Here is a 16,101-nt window from a genome sequence, read left to right as displayed (position 1 = left end):
GTACCATTATTTCCCCTAATGACACTTCCATGTGAACAACTCTGAAAAGAATTCTTTCAGAATTTCTCCTCTCCCTTCTTTGCCATTATTTCATACTATGTCAGTGCATCATTTGGAGAACACTCTGCTCCAGTATGATGCTATACAGATTAGACACAAAGAGAGTCAGAATACACATACAGCCTATTACATGTATGTGAACACGTATTCATGAAAAGTACATAAATATTCTTGTGAAAATCTTTACCACATAGAAAAGTACAAAGTAAAAAATAACAACTTTTCCACTACTTATACTAATATAAAAAGTAGGTAGCTATATTAGCTGTCTATTGCTGCATAAAAAAAAAATACTAAAAACTTACTGGCTTAAAACAACACCCATTTATAGTCTCACAATTTTAGGGGTCAGGGATATGGGCACAGCTCAACTGAATCCTCTGCTTCATCATCTTTTACAAGACTGTAATAAAGATGTTGGTTAGGGTTGGGAGTCTCATTTAACACTCAACCGGGGTAGGATCCACTTCCAAGTTCAGGTGGTGGCTTGCAGAATTCAGTTCCTTTCAGGCTATTGAACTTCCTTGCCATGTGTTCCTCTATATATGGCAGTTACTGAAGCCATTAAAGGACAGACAGAGTCAACCAAGTCGGCTAGAAAGATAAAAGTTACAATTTCTTGTTTCTCCATCGTAGTGATGACATCTCATCACCTTAGACAAAATTGTGGTTATAAGCGAGTCAGTAGGGCAGCCCATACTTAAGGGGAAGCAATCACACACAGAATATGGGATCGTTAGAGGTCATCTCAGCTATGCATGCCATACGAGGTATGTAAACAAATATGGAGGTTCATCTTCTACATGCACTTTGGCAATCCTGTTTTATTCACTGTATCAAGGCTAATTTACCATTCTAGTTTCCAATGCTATATCTTTTCAAGTGTTTCCATTTCTTCTTGGATTTTCATCCCCAGCCCCAGAGATCAGAGATGATTTTAGATTTTCAGATTATAGCAGATTACTCCCAACAAGCAACTTAATTAGGTTATGTTACTATTTCAACTTACTAAGGATCCACAAGACACACAGAATGATTCCAAACATCACAGAAAGGTACAGATATTGGTCAAGTTTAATTTCTTCAGAAATTTCTCCAGGAATGATACAGAGACTGAAAAAGATAGAGACCCGGTGATTCCACAAGTCCACTTGTGTTCATTCCAACAAAAATTTTGAATAAACTTTAGGAAAGGAAAGAGGAAGCAACTCACTTTCCTTGGGGAAGTGACTACAGTTACGTTTCTTCTAAGAATTTTAGGCTTTACACACTACAGAATGTACATAGTCTTCTATCTAAGGCAGTTGTTCACCTGGTAAAATTATAGATAGGTTCAAAAGGCTCCATTTGGCCATCATCACACCTAAGAGTCTAAGTACAAGGCTGATATTGCCACTGTAAGTGTTTGTTTCATTTCATGTGCAAAAGTTTGTAACTGAGAATATACTGTAAGTCAGGACTGTGTTAAGTACCAGCAAAAAACTTGATTGGTAAAAGAGGAGTATCTGTAAGATATGGAGAAATGTATTTAGATGGAAAAATTCGATGTGTAAACAAACAACAGGTGTAGTACACATTACTCCCTTCAGGACAAAGTGGCACAAGTATTTCTCCATGCTTCATTCATGCAAGCACAACTTTTAAAACCCTATAAACTGTAAACCCTGCTATGAGAGATAAAGGAGAACACTGATAGGCAATAAGAAGGTGAGAAGCAGTATCCCAGGATAAGAGGGACAGCACAGTGGCCAGATGTCTTGTTTCTTAATTATCCTAAAGGAGGAATACTACCCAGACCTGGTATTCACAAGAACCTCCAACCTTGGACAGGGGTCGAGGGGGTGAAAAGCAGCCCGGTAAACTCATTCTTCCCTACAACCAAAGGAAAGTTTTTCTGACAATATAAGGTGAAGTGAAAGCAAACAGCAAGAGGGATTCATTGGGAGTCCAGCCAGAGAAAGAGCAAGGGAAACATGGGCCTGAGACATCCTCTTCCTACCAAGAACTAGGAAGGCAGGGTGCAGAGCTGGCAGAAAAAAACTCAGCTATAGCAAGGAGCATAGTCGAGGAAACCCCTTTGTCCTCATGGGCCCATGACCCTCTCCCCCACCCAGAAACACCAGGACGCATGGTCAGAACTAAGAAAATGAAAACAATCACTGAAAGTGGCCTACACTGAGAAGCTGCTTTATTCCTGTGTACCCAACTCCCCTCAGTTGCCTACAGACATTGGGGAGGCATACCATGAACTCCTAGCTCTTCTGAAAGAGATCCAGTCTGAGTAGCGAGGCAGCCCAACCTGGAGAAAGCCCTTCTGCCCCAGCAGGCAGTAAGAACTGGAAAAAGTGGCAATTCCAGGGGCACCAGACAAGCCAAGCAAAGCGGAGTGTTACCACAAACACTCTGGAAAATTCCACTGTCACTGGAACTACAGCCCACAAAATTTAACCAACACCTGTGTATTCAAACAAACCAAGGTAACTGCCTACCAAATTAAGAATTTAAATAGAACCTCGAGGCGTGCCTGGGTGGCTCAGTCAGTTGGGCGTCCAACTTCTGCTCAGGTCATGATCTCGCATTCCGTTGGTTTGAGCCTTGCTTCGAGGTCTGTGCTGACAACTTAAGGGCCCAGAGCCTGCTTTGGATTCTGTGTCTCCCTCTCTCTGCCCCTCCCGCACTGGTGCTCCATGTCTGTCTTCTGTCTGTCTCTCTTGCTCTCTCTCAACAATAAAAATAAACATAAAAAAATTTTTAAATAGAACCTAGAATCTGACATAATCAACAAAAGGTCCAGGGTACAGTGAAACATTGACTATCATACCAAGAAAATCACAACCTGAATGAGAAAAAACCATCAAATGATGCTAACAACAAGATAAATCCAAAGTTGGAGTTCTGTGACAAGGATTTTGTAGCAGTTGTCATAAAAAACCTTCAACTATCAATTACAAACTCTTGAAACAAATTAATAGGAAATCTCAAAGAAATTACAGAACAGAACCTACAGAAATTCTAGAACTGAAAAAAAAGACAGCAACAGAAATGAAAAATTCTGCCTAGATGGCAAAATTGAAATGACAATAGCTGAATGGAAATGACAAAGGATAGAATCCATAAACTTGAGGACAGATTAATAGAATTCACCCCCATCTTAACAATTTAAAAAACAACAGGAAAAAACAAAACAAAACAAAACAAAAAGGGCGCCTCAGAGACCCTCTATCTAAAGAATAATGATGAAAGAAGCAACATTTTTATCTAGTCCTAGAAATGGAGGAAACAAAAGAGTATTGGGGGGAAAAAGGCTCAAAACTTCTCATATTTGTGGAAAGACACAAAACAACACATCCACGAAGTAAGTGTACCTTAAGCAGGGTAAAATCAGAGAAATTCAGAACAAGACACATCATAATTAAACTTGTGTATACTCAAGATAAAATTGTAAAAGCAACCAAAGACAAACAGGACTTTGCCTAGAGGGAAATACCAAGGAGAGGAACAACAGATTTTTCTCCTGAAACCATAAAGGACAAAGAAAGTAGCACAACATTTTTTCAGGTGCTAAAAGAACTATTAACCATGAAATCTGTATCAGGCACATTGATCCTCTGAGAAAGGGAAATAAGAACATTAGGATATTAAGAAACATGAAAATATCTTTGTTATTAGCAAAAATACCCTTACCTAATGACTAAAGGAGGCTTCAAAGAGAAGGAAAAGAGGCAAGAACTCTTGGGAGTATCAGGATGTATCAGGAAGAAGGAACAAGAACACAAAGATGGAAGACCGTGAACCATCCCTTGCCAAAGTTTCATCAATAAAAACTAGAGTACCATCTGATACACAAGATAATGCTATTTAAAAGGGGTAAGGTGGGGTGCCTGGGTAGCTCAGTCCATTGAGTGTCCAACTTCAGCTCAGGTCACTATCTCATGGTTCTTGGGTTGGAGCTCCACATAGGGCTGGCTTTGCACTGACAGCGCACTGAGGTTGCTTTGGATTCTCTGTCTCCCTCTCGTTCTCTGCCCCTCCCCTGCTTGTGCTCTCTCTCTCAAAAATAAACAAACATTTAACAAAATTAATAAAAGTGGTAAAGTTGAAGAGACCAAGATAGAGGTGAAGTTCTACACATCTCATTTTAAGTGTTAAGTGCTGGTAACTGTAGACTGTTACAAGTCTACTTTTTTCTGGTTATTATAATACCTAGAACGACTACTACAAAATCTACACACGCAAAAAAAGATGCATTCGAACCGACTACAAACAAATTAAGAGGAAATAAAAAGAAAAATTTCAATTAATCTATAGCAAGGCAAGAAAAAATGTATGAAAAAATAAGTTTAAAGATGGCATACTTATGCACTCATATTAATTTTTGCAAGTTCCTATGCACATAACAGCTGTATTCAGATAGAATTCACATATCATCAACTTTATCCTTTTAAAGCATACTATTCAATGGGTATTAGTATATTCAGAGTTGTGTATCCATTATAAATTTAAAGTATTTTCAGTACTCCAAAGCAAACTGATCACCTGGCTGTCATCTCCCAAAATGCTTATCTTCCTCAGCCCTAGGTACCCATTATCCCTATCTATAAATATTCATAGTCTTGAAATTTCATATAACTGGAATTATGCCATGGTTCATCCTTTGTGAGTGGATTCTTTCAGCTAGTGTAATGTTTCCAAAGTTCATCCATATTGTAGCATGTATCCGTACTTCATTTCTATTGATTCCCAAATAATTTTCCATTGTATTGATATACTACATTTTATCTATCTATTCATCAGTTAATGAATACTCAGATTGCATCAACTTTTTAGGCTATTATAAACAATGCTACTATGAGCACTTGCATAGTTTTTATAAGGACATGTTTTAGGTTTTCATTCTCTTGGATATACACATACCTAGGAGTAGCTATGTTTAACCATTTGAGAAACTGCCAGACTGCTTTCTAAAGCAGTTGTACCATTTTAAATTCTCACTAGCAGCATATGAAAGTTCCAATTTCTCTACGTCCTTGCCGATCCTTGTCTTTTTTTTTTTTAATAATTATTTCCAGTCCAGTCATTACGAAGCATTATCTTACCCTGGTTTTCATTTGCATTTCCCTGATGATAAACATCTTTTCATGTGCTTATTGGCCATCTTTTTCCCTTCTCTCTATCCAAATCATTTGACCATTTTAAAAGTGCTTCTATCATTGAGTTCTTATAGTTCTTTATATATTCTAGATACAAGTTCTTTTTCAGACAGGAGTTACAAATTTTTTTTTCTCTCCATTCTGTACATTGTCTTCTCTCTTTCCTTTGAAAGGATGTCTTTCAAAGCACAGAAGTGTTCAATTTTGGTGATGCCCACTCTTACCAATCTTAATGAACATGGTACTAGAACTTCCAGACACTGCAATAAGACAAATAAAAGAAATAAAGAGCAGACAGATTGCAAACTAAGAGACAATAATGAAGAAAACCTCAAGGTATCTCCCCAACACCCCCCCCCATACTAGAAGTAATAAATGCAAGGTCGTAGGTTTTAAGATCAATCACATTTCTATTTACTAACAATTAACATGCAGTAGTTGGAACTGAACACATGCCATCACCTACAATCACTCCAAAGAAAATAAAACACTTAGGCATCATCTATTTCATCAGTATGCGTACCCTAAAAACAAAACGAAACCTTACAAAATGCTGAAGAAATTTAAGATGTCTTAATTTTAAAAATACCATATTCATGGATCAGAATACTCTATATAGTAAGGGTGTCAATTCTCCCCATATTCATCTACAGGTTTAAGGCAATCCCTGTCAAACTCCCAAGTTCTTTTTTTGTAGACACAGGAGAGTTTATTTTAAAATTTGATTGAAAAGACTCAGGCTCTTGAGTACCTAAAAAAACACATATAATAATAATAATGGAAGTCAAAGTAGAAAGAATTAGTCTACCTGACACTAAGGCTTGCTAGAAGCTACAGTAATCATGACAACATGGTATTGCTGGGGGGGGGGGGGGAGAACACCATTCAACATCAACACAGAGAACCCAGAAAAAAATCCAAAGAAATATCCTGATTTTTGACCAAAGTACAGCTCATCGGGGGCAAAAAAAAAAAAAAAAAAAAAAAAGAGAAAAAGAAAATAGAGAGCGAGAGAGAGCGAGCGAGAGCAAGCGAGAGGGAGCCTTTTGATCAAAGGTTACTGAAACAACAGGACATCCACGAGCAAATAAATGAATCTTGACCTAAACCTCACAGCTTTTACAAAAACTAACTCAAAATAAAATGGATTACAGACTGAAATGTAAAACAAATATGTGAAAAATTTAGGGGGGATAAAAAGGAAAAAAAGTCTTTGGAGTCTAGGACTAGGACAATAGTTCTTAAATTTGATACCAAAAACATAAGCCATGAAAAGAAAAGTTGGTATACTGGCACTTATTAAAACTAATAGCTTTGGTTATGTGAAACTGCATTTGAAAGAGGATTTAAAGACAAGTTACAGATGGAGAGAAAATATTTGCAAACCACACACCAACAAAAGATTAGTATCTTAAATATATAAAGTCTCATAAATCAATAGTAAACACGCATGCCAGGCAATACAATTAGAAAAAATGGGCAAAAGGCAGATATTTCACTGGCAAAGGTATACAGATGGCAAATAAGCACATTAAAAGATGTTCAACATCATTAGCCATTAGGGAAATACAAATGAAACCACGATGAGTTATGCAGGCATGTATGAGATGGCTAAAACTTAAAAAAAAAAAAGTGACAACACTAAATGCTGAAAAGATACTGAGAAATCAAATCATTCATTCATACGTTGCTGGTGAGATTTTTTTTTTTTTGCCTTTTTTTTTTTTTTATCTGGCACAGCTACTTTGGAAAAATGTCTTTACTTTTTTTTTCTTTTTTAATAAATGTAACAACTATCACATGACTCAGCAATTACACTCCTTGGCATTTATCCCCTTTTATATATATACCTTGCATATTGTAGAGAATTCAAAACATTTGTTCATACAAACACTCACACATGAATATTCACAGTGGCTTTAGTGGTAATAGGTATAAATTTGCATCAGCCCGGATGTCCTAAGGGATGAAGAGTTCAACAAACTGTGCTACATACCATAGCAGACATGCATGGATCCATGTGGAATTGTACTGAATTAGAGCCAATCCCAAGTGTCACAAACTATAGGATTCGATTTATAAAACACTTTTAAAATTAAAAAAAAAATTAGAAAGAACAGGTGAAGAGTTTTCAGGGGTGAAGTACAGGGGGACACAGAGGGAACAGGAGGTTATGTTTACAAAAGGGCAATACGAAGGACTATAGTGAGGTTGAAATTTTTCAGCATCTTGCCTGGGGAGGTGATACATGAACCCACCCAGGTAATAAAATTGTACTGAACTTGGTGCACGCATGCGCACACACACACACATACACAGTGAGTACACATAGAACTGCATAAACCTAAGACTACGGGATTGTATCAATGGCAATAACCCTTGTTGCAAAATTATACTATGGTTTTGAAAAACATTACTACTGAATGAATGCAAGTTGGCCAAGTATACAGGGAATCTTCCTGCATTATTTCTTACAACTGCATGGGCATTGAGTTATCTTAATAAAATTTTCAAATAAAAAAAAAAAAGTAAACTATAGTGTACAAGCTATAGTATAGGAAAGTGTTTCAAGAGAGGCAAGGCCAGAAATGTTCTCTTCTGCTACCTTCCCTAGAGTTAGGCACTCTCTAGAATAATGTAACAAAGGTTTTTTTTTCCTGTGAGGCAGTAACTCCAAGCTTAAAAAGACACCCAGATGTTTAATGTAAGAAGGTATATTTAAACTGACAGTGAAAAGTTAATCTTTATAACTTCTAAAGATGAGTTGTCTTTTAGATGCTTTACCCGGAGGCCAAACCACAGCAACCTTACAAATCATGTCAGAACTGGGGCGCCTGGGTGGCGCAGTCGGTTAAGCGTCCGACTTCAGCCAGGTCACGATCTCGCGGTCCGTGAGTTCGAGCCCCGCGTCAGGCTCTGGGCTGATGGCTCGGAGCCTGGAGCCTGTTTCCGATTCTGTGTCTCCCTCTCTCTCTGCCCCTCCCCCGTTCATGCTCTGTCTCTCTCTGTCCCAAAAATAAATAAAAAAAAACGTTGAAAAAAAAAAAATTTAAATAAACAAATCATGTCAGAACTAACACCCTCTTCTTTACTGCCAACACTCAGAGCCAATCTTCTGTCCGAGAAGAGAAACTGACCTGAATGAGGATGCCTGTGAGTACCCTGTAGTGGTAAGACACAAAGGGAGATGGGATTTCAAGAAGACAAATTCTTAGAAAGTAGAGAATGGCTAGGGGCATTGGGCAAATGAAGATTTGATAACCTTGGTAAGAAGGGGGAATAAAGAACCTCTGATGAACAAGTACAGGTAGTACCTAAGGGCAGGAATTACTAGATGATCCCAAAGTCAAAGCGGAGGGTTTCACAATAGCAAATGGCACGTGGGGACATACCATTGGGACAAGTTGAGTTGACAAGAGAAGTCACTCTCAGATTTCTACAGTTCTGGACTCTGAGTCGGAAGAGAAATTTTGATGGTGAAGGAAATGATATACTGGGTATTCCCTGGGATTTACCTGAGCCTGATTGCTAACAGCAGAGACATTTTGGTGCTCAATTGTTCTCCTTCCCTCTCAGTATTGTGGGACTGTGGTTATAGAGGTTGGTTACTGGGAAAAGGAAGAGGGCAGTTGATTGTGCTCTGAGGTTACTCATCTGGAGGATTCCACAGAGCGCCAACATCTGGGATGGTTCTTCAAGGATAGGGAGGAGATTGCCGGGTGGTGACTTATTCTTACTACCTCTTTTCGGTGCAGCAGTCGTTAAAGCCAAATTATTATGAGAGAAGTTACATTAAGCCATTCATGTATTTGGAATCTGCTTAATTAACTTCCATCACCTAAAGATCCAGAAAAGAAAGAACCAAAGGACTGAGGGAAGGGAGAGGGAAGGGCAATTATCGAAGTGTTTTCATTGACTTTTCCCCCCTTTAATCCTTTTTCCTTTCATGCATTAGCCTTATTATGTGGGTATTACAGCTCCCCTCTGGCAAATAAAACATGGAAAATAAGAAGTGGAGAAATGACTCGCCCAATGTCACACTGCTTCAAGTACAATATTTCAAACGTAGGTTGGACTCCAGACTCCACGCTCTTTCCAGGACCAACACACTGTGACAGCAATAGATGTCATTACAAGAAGGGACAGGTCACATGTGGTATGTGTATCACTTAACAGGACTGGAGCACATGGGTGCTAAAATGGCAGGGCAGCACCAGGGCCCTGAGTGCAGCATTGGGAGAACTGAAGGCGAACTTCACTTAGGCTACATTTCCGTCAAGGCCTTCTTTTCCAACAAGATAGATGATCAAATCCTTACAACACATTTGAGGAGAGCCAATCTAGTGAGTCCAATACTGCTTGTAAAGATAACAATGTATAGTGGTGAAGTACACAGGATTTGGAATCAGATTGGCTTGGGTTCAAAACTTGGTTCCTTTTGGAACCAGCTGGACCGAGTTCTTCCTGTGAATGGCCACTTCACCCACCTTTTATTCCAGCCATGGCTGGAACACTTTCTAGCAGCCATCAGCCAGCTTAAGAGTGGTGCAAACTAACAGCATGTTACTTTGGGCCCTTGACACAGAGTTGTCTTAAGTACCTGTCTCAGACCTTCTTGGACACCATGTTGAGGAACACCAATGAGAAGCTGCTTGGCCCTCAGAAATGTACTACGTGAAGTGAGTGACAACAGCTAATAGAAAAATGTTTCCTTCTCATCCCCAAGGAGGATGGTTTTGAGATGCCCTCCCTGGAGTCTCTCATAACACCCTTCCAACAAGAGCAAACAACAGATTTCTAGTAGTGTCCAAATCAGTAACATTCTACATACAAATTCCCTCCTTCATTCCTGATCATTCCAAGATCTTGCTCAACGCAATCATTTCCCAAGAAAACTACAACCCACAAATCTTTGTTTCTCGTGTTGCTTTCAGGAGAACCCAGGCCAACAAATGAGATCTGTGGCTTGAGCAACTTGACCCTTCTAAAACATATTTTCCCCAAATGTAAGGTTACTAATTATACTGCTCCTACAGGGTCTTAGAAGTATTAAAAGATATATCGCAGGTAAAGCATTTATCCCAATGTTGAGCCCATGGTAAACACTGAATAAGTGGCAGTTATTTTATTCACTGGTTCTTCTGTAAAGTCACTGTGTATCTTGTAAGGAAGCTCTGGACTTATATCACAGTGGGTCTCTAGCAAATTCCCAAATTAGAGCCATGACCAACCTATTTTTTCTAACCCTTTTACAGCTTATTACCCAGACAGTGTCCATGTTCAGAGTGCTCCATTATTGTACAGCTCAACACAGTGTTGAGCAAAAGTTAAAATACATGAGAGGTGGGAGGGAACTGGTGAAGAGTAGGGTTATCTACTGTTGATGTAACACCCACCTCAAATCATCAAGAAATGCCAAATGCCAAGCTTTATCACACAGCCAGCGAGCAATTTTAAGAAAATCCAGAACTGGTTTCAGAGTCTGACATTGCTTCAGGGATATAATCATTTTCCTCATTTCCATCCTCCTCAAATTTCTTCAAGATTCATTTGAATTCTCCTTTTGATTGAGAGGTTTAATTTTGAACTGAACAAGGTGGTAAACTTTTATATCATATGCTGCATAAAATTACGGTAAACTAAGCACCAACTGGAAGATTGGAAATGACGAGGACTCCCAGAACCTTTTAGAGAAAGACCAATGAGGACAAAAAGAGCCGTGAGAGCTGGAGGAAAACACCCACCCCCTGTATCAAGGTGAAGACAGGTGGAGGAAGGAAGAAAGCATACAAAAAGAAACCTGTGCATTTTGAATCAACCAAAACAATAGAGAAATGGCAGGAAATGACATTTGGATTACTTGGATTACTCAAGGGATCTAATTCTCTATTTCAGCACATGGACCACAAAAGAGTAGTTCTGTCCCTTGTTGGAATTTATTTTAAAACAAGCACCCAAATCTAGAATAGGGTCTACTGGTCTATGATATTTTGCACATGAAAAGGACATATCCAGAAAAGGTTCCAGGTTTTTAAATAGTGAAACAGATTCATTTAGGATGCCATCTGTGTGGGAGTCCCAAAGCCCACAATTGCTTTTGACTTGGTATGCAGATTGTCAGCCCAGTTTAAATCTGGGGATGAAGGGCCTCTCCAGAGGACTGGGGGGCTCCGTTGATTAAGCATCTCATTCTTGATCTTGGCTCAGGTCATGATCTCAAGGTTCCTGAGTTCAAGCCCCACATCAGACTCTGTGCTGCTTGGAATTCTCTCTCTCCCCTTCTCTGCCCCTTCCCTGTTTGCGCTTGCTCTCTGTCTCTCTCACTGTCTCTCTCTCTGTCTCTCTCTCTCTCTCATATTAAATAAACTTAAAAAAATAAAAATGAATCTGGAGAGGAATTACAGGTTGAAAATGATGAAGGTCAAGATGATCCAATAGTCTTTTCAAATTATTGCGTCCAGCCACAAGATCTCACAAATACTGCCTCTGAGATTTTCCTTATCAAATGTTTTGTACTCTTCTTACTCCTATTGCCCTAATACCCACCTTAATCACCTCATGTTTGGAATATTACAAAGGGCTCTTACTAAGTCTTCCTTGATTACCATTTTTTCTGTCCCAAGTCCATCAAAATTCCACTTTCATATTATCACTGACCCACATCAACAGAATTTTTCTCCTCTCTATTCAGTAACCTTTTGATAGGTTAATTTCAAACCCTGAATGCTGGTGACCCTAGTCCCTCAATTGGACCACATGGCAACAGTCCAGTCTAACCTCCATAAACTCCCTAAACTCAATCTTTCATTCACAGTACAAAATCCTCTGTAGACATGCTTGGGCTACCGTTGAGATAACACAAAGTCACTGCACCACACATTATTTACATTCTGGCTGCAAGAGACAGACAATAAATAAGTAAATAATTAGATAAACGAGACAATTTCAGAAAGCCAAGGCCATTAAGAAAATAAGCCCATTTGTTCATATCATCCCTCTACTCTCCCTCCTCCTTCACTTTTCGGTCTCTGATAAGGAAGTCTTTTCTATCCATTTACCTGAATCCTACCACCCTTCAAGAACTAGCCCAGTCCTCTTTCTTCCATGAAATGCCTCCTGAAACCTTTCCCTTCCCCAATTCTAGTCCTTGGTAACTTCTCTCTTCTCTAACGTTTTCCACTTTACAAGCTCCAAGACTCCACAGAGCCTCCGAGCAGCTTTTCCACTGAACATATGGGGCTTTGAAGCACGTTTTATGAAGAAAACAGCTGTGGCTAAAAGCACAGGCAAAATTGACTTCCTTCCCCTGTTTTATTTCTGTCCCTTGTCTGCTCATTTAATTGGTATGCTCTTCATGGGCAGACACAGGTCTCCTTCTCTTGTATTTATCAGAGCACTAAGCACCAAGAATTGGATTCTCCCACCCAGTGGATCTGTCCAGGGACAGAACACAGAGACCTGGGGTGGCAATGTGATGTAATGGAGGTGAGATCAGAGGAGATACAGGAGATAAGCTACCTGCTCCTTCCTGAATTTTCTACAAAACAGGCTTTTGAATTTCATTTATGAAATGAAGCAAAAATGGAAGGTGGGGCATTATGGCCATTTCTTAGGAACCTTTACAGTTCAAGAGGCATTTCAGACCATGGCAAGCGGAGACGTTGGAAAAGGAAGGCTGTTCCAGGAGGAACAGGTGGAAAGACACCTGTTTCAATGGGATTTTGTTGTTGTTTTTGTTGTTGTTGTTTTTGAGTTATAATTGACATAACATAACTTAGTTTATACAACATAATGATCTGGTATTTATAGATCAAGAATACTTATAGACTATTTATAATAAAAACTGAAAATGCCAGGAATAGATTATACTAAGTCTCTTAGAGCTGCAAGCTTCTATGAAGGAGTTCTTCTAAAACACATTTTGACGTAGCCATGTCCCCATCTGTTGGGTCTATGGAATCATCCAGATAACCCACTAGATATTTGTTGCCTTTGCTTCTTACCTTGCCTTTACTTTAAACATAACTTCTTCGTGCTCCTAGTTTTTTTTTTTTTTCTCTTAGCAATTATTTAAGAGCAATTATGTGCCTTGTCCTTCTACCACCACCTGGTATAGCTCAAATTTATACTGATTCCTACATTTTAACAATACTCCCTGACAATAGCTTTATTTTTCTACTCAGGGGTCCAATTCATTAATATTTATGCAATGGGTTCATTTTTAGATCTTTGCCTCCCATCCTTTAAGGGCTGAAACTAAAATGACAGGAAATCCTGGTTCTCAGTAGACTAGTTCTGTAAATTTCAGCCCATGCTTTAGCCAGCCGTATTGGGTTTCTCTGGTCCACAACAGTTCAGCAGTGTAAGGGTATAGTAAGATAGAGCTAGAAAGCACCTGTAATCTACAAACATAACACAAATGGTGTTTGCTCCCTCAGCCTCAATTAATAGATAAAACAACTTCCCTTGCAAAAAGCCCCCCCCCTTTTTTTTTTCTTTTACTTCTTTTATTATGTATGCTGAAAATAAAACCTTCTCATCCTAGACTCAGAGTTCAGATGTGGAAAATATCATCTCTCCAGCTTTGCTATTCTGAGGAAAGATTTAGTTCAATCTTCTAAGGTCAAGCCTGAAAAGAAATGAGTAAATCCTAAAAGTGATCAGGAAGCAAGCCTATAGAATACAGGCACAGTGCCTAACAGATATAATTGACTTCCTGTCTCTTTTACTAGTTGTTCCCTGCCCCGTGTTTTTGTTTTATATTGGTTTTAGCAGGGTTTTTTGTTTGTTTGTTTGTTTGTTTTGTTTTTTTAACTCCAGGTCCTCAGCTTAAGGCCAAGGATTACGTTCTCTTAGCCTTAAAGAATAATAGATTAGGCGTAATCTGTATAGTGTGAAATAATATGGATAAGCTCTTGGAAAATTTTACTACGGTACAGTTTTTGTTTTTGTTTTTTGCAGGGAGTACAGTTCTTATAGACACATTTTTATGGAATATTTTATTTGCTATTGACAATCACACATAAATTTAAAATGTGTCTTTAAGACTAGTGCTTCGGTTTAGGTGAGGATGAAGACTTGAACAGATTTTAAATCAATTCTTCCGGGAACCCAGACATAGCGCAAAGACACAGGCAGTGTTTTTCTTGGTGGCCTTCTTTTTGAAATTTTTTAAATGTTTATTTTTGAGACAGAGCACAAGCAGGGGAGGGGAGACAGACAGGGAGACACAGAATCCAAAGCAGACTCCAGGCTCTGAGCTGTCAGCACAGAGCTCAAGGCGGGGCTCAAACTCAGGAACCATGAGATCATGACCTGAGCTGAAGTCAGACACTTAACCAGGCGAGCACCCCAGCACTGCCCCCGCCGGGGCCCTCTCCTGTAACTTCATTTTGCTCCAAGAGCAACACTGTGACACTAATTTTCTACTACAATTAAGTTAACTTAATCAAAATTACTATATGTCACTCTTATTTTTTGGTATTAAAAACATCACTTCCAGTTATAACACCCAGATTATACCTATCAAGACTCAAACAACTGTACTCATGCTATACTTGAATGTACCTTGAATTTGTCACATTGCCCACAGTTCCAAACTTCTTGATCTTACTATTTCCATTCATTAAACCAACATGGAGCCCAGCATTAACTACACCATTTTCCTTGCCAGCACCCATTCTCCATACATCCAATGCTATCAGTTCTGCTCCCAAGGTGTCTCGTCGAAACCGTCGTTAAAAAACAAACAACTAAACATTGGAATGACCTTCGATATCACCCACACAATCCTCTCTTCTATCATCTTATTTTGGGTCTACAGTCCTCTGGCCTCAAAGGCAGGGATATCTTTTGGGCTGCTCCAAATCTTCTCTACAATCCAGTCATCCCCCACCAAACCCAATACAAAGACATCATACCTTAGATTCTTACCAGATTATATTCCTGCTCAAAATTTTTCAATAGGTACCTCACTGCATAATAACTTAAATCCATACTACTTAGCACGGCATTCAAGGACATGTAGGAACTGACCCCAGATTTCCCATCTATTCTCATTTTTCCACAGCTTCTAGTCCTGCCCACCTTATATTCCAGGAAGTTACTTAAACAGGCAGTGGATTGCATGGTGCTCCAAAAGCCTAACTTTTAAAATTACTTACAACAATAAACCCAAGCTACGATTTCAGGATAGTTTTTCTGTAACAAGAGTTTGAATTTTATATAGGATTTTATTCACTAGCTTCTTGGCAGAATATATGACTTGAATGGTTTGGTGACAACCATACGTGTAAAGAAAATGATGATCTGAGAATATCGCAGGGCTCCTTTGGGGAGAAGAGCCAAATGTGGGGTCCATTAACATCTCAAAAGGAGAAAGCAAGAAAAATAACTGCTAAAAAACCAGTGAAGTGGGAAATGATTCACGGATTGGTTGAAATGGCAGGTGTGGATATTTTCTTTTCTACCAACAATAGCCCAGAAACAATTTCTAGTTATTGCCCTGGAACTGTTTCCAAAGGCACTATATTCCTAAACCTGGGAAGTAGCAGTATTGTTTCTTTGTTTTGCAAATGGAGAAATTCAGGCTGAAAAAAGACAAAGCACTCTGTCAGAGCCACAGAACAGCTAAACCACAAAGCTGGGATTTGAACTCAAACTGTGTTGACTCCAAAGTGTGTGGGGCTTAAAAACATTAGACTCTTTTACCTAGCACGCCTTGCCGAGCCACTGCCAACACACGCGTAAAGACAGCCAAATCCGGGTGGTGTTCCTTTCCAGCAGGGTCTGATGTTTGCAGCCCGTTTGGGTTTCTAAGACACCACTTCTGACAGAAGTTAAAATAGCTGCACTCAGATTCCTCAACCTTTCTCCCCCAGCTCTCCAGTCC

General features: G+C 39.1%; 1 protein-coding gene across 1 annotated transcript in view; it reads right to left on the bottom strand.

Moving 5' to 3' along the window:
• Positions 1-16,101, bottom strand: part of SGCD (sarcoglycan delta) — a 949,146-nt gene that overhangs the window by 594,007 nt on the left and 339,038 nt on the right. The gene's annotated exons all lie outside the window — the stretch shown is intronic.

Source organism: Neofelis nebulosa, chromosome 1 (assembly GCF_028018385.1).
Source record: "Neofelis nebulosa isolate mNeoNeb1 chromosome 1, mNeoNeb1.pri, whole genome shotgun sequence".
Lineage (NCBI taxonomy): Eukaryota > Metazoa > Chordata > Mammalia > Carnivora > Felidae > Neofelis > Neofelis nebulosa.
This window is presented reverse-complemented; position numbering and strand designations above follow the sequence as displayed.